Raw genomic sequence first — 5,755 nt, 5'->3', positions numbered from 1 at the left:
GTAGGCACCCCTATGTGTGTGGAAGTTAGAGGTGAACACTGTATCATTGCCCACCTTCCTGTTTTGAGGCAGGATCTCTCTCTGAACCTGGACTCACTGGGCACTTCTATGTTGGTTGGCCAGGGAGCTCCAGGGATCTGAGTGTCTCTACCCTCTGACACCAGTGCTGTGGTCACAGACACGTTCTGCTGTGATTGATTTTCCCTGGACATTGGGATCTGGACTTTCTAGGCACGTCCTCATGCTTGCCTAGAAAGCATGTTACTGACTGATCTGCAGTTTAGAGTTCTCTTCAGGCATGTTCTCCTGAAGGAGCCATGAAGGAAAAGTCTGCTTCCCTATTCTTTTTAGCCTTTTGAGCCGTGTATATGCCTTATACCTGCCATTCTTGTAAAACTGGATCTTTAGTCTCCCTATTCTAAGCTGAAAAGGAGCACACTTCGCACGTACTGTCATTTCTTCTGCTCTTAAATACGTTGGCAGGGCTTTCCCTACAGTCCACAGATGGTCCTTGCTCATCCCCTTCTCCATCAGTTGGCACTGCAGTGTGGTCATGCCCTTGATTATGGAACCATTGTTCCTTACAAGATGGAAAGCTTTCTCCAGAATTCTGTTGTTACAGACGATACTGCAGCTAATCCACATACCCGTATGTTTCTGGTGTTTGAAGAGGGATCATGCGGATAAACCTTAGACACTAGAACAATGCCATAGGGGGAAGGTGTTGGTAATTTTTGGGTTTCCCCTCAGTAGCTTCCTTGCACATGACAATCACTGAAGTAGGATAATTAACTTGCAGTGTCCCTGAGAAGGAAGTAAAAGCCTCAGATACAGAAACCTCCGCCTTCTACAGAAATCAAGCATCTTCTTGAGATTTCTCAATGGGCTTCCTTTTCTATGGCCACGGAAGTCTTATTGGGGTTGAGAAGACAAACACAAGGAGAGCCCTTGAGCACCCATCTGTGTTTGTGGCGTATGCCCACACAACTTTAGGAAGCTGCATACAATGGTGGAAGTTGAAAGAGTTGTTGTCTGTCTGTGGTGCTCTGGAGCTGTTAGGCAGGAGCCTATTACTCTTCCCACGGGATTTTAGGACTCATAATGGAAAGAAGGACATGTCAAGCAGGCCCTGTCTTCAGAGATCCAGTGTTGGTCTCTGTATATGTGGCACAGGATTGCTTGTCTTTGGAGAGCATGGATAGATTCTCTGGAAAGCTTGAACCTCAGAGCAATAAGCCCACAGAGCTTCCAGGTGTAGCCACATTGAGGATATGTTCAGAGTGGGGGATAAGCAGGAACCCTTCTGTCACCCAGACCACCAAATACCATGGGAGAGACACAGGCTTCAGAAGGTAGGTCAGTATCAACTACTGGCCATGGAAGTTACTGTGATTTAGGATGTTTTTAAGTGTGCCTCTAAACTTTCTGATATGTCCTCAGCCTCTACTGGAAAGAGAGAGGTCCATCTGTCATGGCCTCGGAATCTGCCTTGCATTCAGCAGTTTAGGGACCAGTTTAGGTATGGGCTACTGAAGATGTTGGAAGTGGGTAAAGGGGACTAGATAGATTGGTATTTTATTTTTTCAATGCCCTTTGTATTAGTCAGGGTTTTACTGCTGTGAACAGACACCATGACCAAGGCAAGTCTTATAAAAAATAATACAACATTTAATTGGGGCTGGCTTACAGGTTCAGAGGTTCAACAGTCCATTATCATCAAGGTGGGAGCATGGCAGTATCCAGGCAGGCATGGTGCAGCAGGAGCTGAGAGTTCTAGGTCTTCATCCAAAGGCTGTTAGTGGAAGACTGACTTCCAGGCAACTAGGGTGAGGATTTTATACCCACACCCACAGTGACACACCCATTCCAACCAGTCACACCTATTCCAACAAGGCCACACCTTCAGATGGTGCCACTCCCTGGTCCAAGGATATACAAACCATCACATTCCACTCCCTGGTCCCCATAGACTTGTTAAAAAAACATGAGTCTATGGGGGCCATACTTAAACATAGCATAATGCAAAATGCATTTAGTCCAACTTTCAAAGTCCTCATAGTCTATAGCAGTTGCAACAATGTTAAAAGTCCAAAGTTCAAGGTCCCTTCTGAGATTCATTCAACTTAATTAACTGTAATCCCCAAAGCAAGGCAGGAAACCAGCTGGGAAAACTCCAGACTGCATCTCCATGGCTGATGTCAAAGTGGTCTTCAGATCTCCACTCATCTTTGTTGACTGCAACAAACTGCTTTCTCCTGGGCTGGTTCCATTCCCTATTAGCAGCTTTCCTCAGCATGTATCCCATGGCTCTGGCATCTTTAACATCCTTGAGTCTCCAAGGCAATTTCAATGTTACAGCTTCTTGTTTCAGTGTCTGGGATTCCACTTGATCTTTTGGACTCCTCCTAAGGGCTGGCATCACTTTTCCAGCTCTGCCCTCTGTAGCACTCTAAGCTCAGGTTGATCCACTCCACTATGGCTGCTGCTCTTGGTGATCATCCCATGGTACTGACATCTCCAATACACTGGGGTGTTCCACTCCAACTAGGCTTCACCAATAGCCTCTCATAGGCTCTCTTCAGGGTGCCAAGCCTCAAATCCTTTGCATGACCCCCTCCAGTCTTGGGCCATCAACCACAGCTGAGGCTTCACCTTCTCCAATGGCCTTCCCTGGCCTCTCACAGTGCTAAGCCTCAGCTTCTCTCCATGATCCCTTCATTCCTTCACAAGCAGTACAACCTGAGTGACTTTTACACATTACCAAGTCCAGCCACAGCATGAGGTACAACCTTGGGTATCTCTGGAACACAGCTTCTTTGTGCTCCCAGAAAACAATTTCCAGAAGATTTCACCTCAGTGATACTGGTCTCTTCTTAATCACTGCTAATTCCTTAGCTCCAGCTAACCAGCATCAATTTTCCCAGTAGTTCCTTCCATTCTTAACTCTAGAGCCGGAGCCACATGGCTGAAGCTGCCAAGTTCTGCTGCTTACAGGATCTAGAACACAATCCCCTTGTACTATTACATTAACACTGGCTTTATGTTTTCTAAATCCTTCACTACCTAAGCTTGGCTATCCTGGTTCTTGCTCTGTAGATTGACCTTGAATGCAGAGATCAGCATGCTTGTCTCATGGGATTAAAGGTGTGTACCACCATGCCTGGATCTAATTAAGCTGGGTAGAATCTTGCCCCAAGGTCCCACTCCCTTAATCTGTTATCTCCTAGAACACAAGATTTTGCTCCATTTCACTTCCTAGTACCCCCTTAATACTTGAACCATATATTTTATAGTTTTCCTTTCTAAGCTTGCTATGCTTGTTCAAACTTCTCTTCATAAGACTTTACCAGAGAACAAAGTCTCTGCTGGGCTTTTTTGAAACTTCCTTTGACAATGCAATTAATTTGAGTCTCTTCACCTTAGCCTCAGGCAGACTTTTCAGACAAGGGCAAAAAGTAGCCACATTCTTCACCAAAATACCACGAAAACAGTCTTCATGCCACATTCTGAAATTCTTCTCCTTTGAAATCTCTTGGGCCAGGTCAACACAGTTCAAATCACTCCCAGCAACAAAGTCTTCCATATTCCTACTAGGATGACCAATTAAGCCCCATTCAAAGCATTCCACTGCTTTCCAAATCCAAAGTCCAAAAATCCACATTCTTTCAAATAAAAGCATGGTCAGGCCTATCACAGCAATACCCCACTCCCAGTACCAACTTCTGTATTAGTCAGGGTTTTACTGCTGTGAACAGACACCATGACCAAGGCAAGTCTTATAAAAAATAATACAACATTTAATTGGGGGCTGGCTTACAGGTTCAGAGGTTCAGTCCATTATCATCAAGGTGGGAGCATGGCAGTATCCAGGCAGGCATGGTGCAGCAGGAGCTGAGAGTTCTAGATCTTCATCCAAAGGCTGCTAGTGGAAGACTGACTTCCAGGCAACTAGGGTGAGGATCTTATGCCCACACCCACAGTGACACACCCATTCCAACCAGGTCACACCTATTCCAACAAGGCCACACCTTCAGATGGTGCCACTCCCTGGTCCAAGGATATGCAAACCATCACACCCTTGTTCTGAAAGATGCTCTCAAAGACCACGGAGAACCTCAGAATTGACCTGCTCGTGGATGCAGATGTCCACTCAGCTTCATAATGCTTAGTCACTGCCAGGGGTCACCTGCTGGTTGAGAAGAAGCCAGGTGGCTCTGAGTATAGGGTGGTTTTCTCTGGACAGTGGTTACCCAGGATTAACTTCTGAGTGACACTGACCAGACCATGTCCATGTTTGTGATCCTCATGTCCACACGTTGTCTCCTTGAGACAGTGCCACAGACATCTTGCACACTGACCTCATAGGAGGTTTACTCATGCCCAAATCACAAATTCAGTAAATGCAGTCAGGAAGGAAACAGCTAGAAGTTCCAGCCTCTGTAAGGAGATATGCTGTCCTCTAGGCTGTCACATGGAAGGTGGGAATGGATTACACTGAGGACAACCACATGATGGGCAAAGAGAATCCCACAGGGCATGTAAGAGAGGACCAATGGTGCCTCTGTCCCCTTGGGCAGTGGGTCCTGGAGATTCATTGTGTCTATTTGTCTATCCTCATATCTATGAGCCAATTCCTCTATCAGAGCTTCTTCAATCTACAGTGTTACAAAGGATCTCCAGACCCACGAGGTGCAGGAACTTCTATCTCATGGTATAAGATAAACCAGATGCAAAACTGGCTGGATTCCAAACTAGGGGCAGACATGTTGGTGACAATTAGGCATAGGCAGCCACAGAGCTAAGAAGCTGGAAGTGTTGAGGAAAATCCAATGAAGAGATTTGGTGACCTCACCCGTGTATCACAGAGGAAGCTACACTGTGTTAGAGATGGATCTGCAAAGCTGTGCAAGGCATTTAGCTTATATGCACTAAGTCCCACAACATGTAGGCCATGCCAGTCAGGATTCCAAGTGAAGTCGTGGGGATACTCTGCCATGGCTCTCTATAGTGCAAGGATGTTGTCATCCAGGCCAGAGCCAAGTCCTGCACATGTTCAGCCTCTCCAGAAAGCAGCAGAGGAAAGAACCAGGAAACAAGCTCTAGCACTGTTTCTGAGCCCCAGCATTTTGTTGCTGACAACTTCCTCAGTTCCATTCAGCTAAAGACAGAGCTTGGGTCCCGATATCTTCACTCATGATTCCCAACACTGTCCTGGTTGCAATGGGAGTATCCTCTGATGATCTCCCTCATCTGAAAACCTTCCACAGCCTCTCTTACTAAACCTTTCCCATATTTTGATCTTTACTAGAGGTTATATCAGAGGGGGAACATTTCTCAGTCAGGCCCACCATGAATCACAGTACCCTAAAGCTTGGTCCTCAAGGGTTACAATTGTCTATGCCCTGGTGAGGCAGAAAGCTGTACTGTCAGCAAAATTACCTTTGTGCAACAAAATACACTTTAGAGAGTTGCATTTAAAAATTTATTTATACGTTCAAAGTGCTGGCTCTGGCCTTAAGTTCTGCCTGTGTTCGAGTTCCAATAAACGACAATGTCACCATGGCCATGCTGCTCAAGGCTTCCACTGCTTCAGATGTGAAATGGAAATCCCAACAGAACCTTGACCTCCTAAGTGTTCCCAAGAGAAACAACACAACAGTAAACAAAAGTATACTGGACAGTGCTACCCTTCCAGGATAATGATGATGTGGAGTACTGGCCAGGCTTTTCTTTAAAGAACATCCCAACAATATAG

The sequence above is a fragment of the Mus musculus genome, chromosome 6 (assembly GCF_000001635.26).
Source record: "Mus musculus strain C57BL/6J chromosome 6, GRCm38.p6 C57BL/6J".
NCBI lineage: Eukaryota > Metazoa > Chordata > Mammalia > Rodentia > Muridae > Mus > Mus musculus.
Note: the sequence above shows the minus strand (reverse complement) of the source record.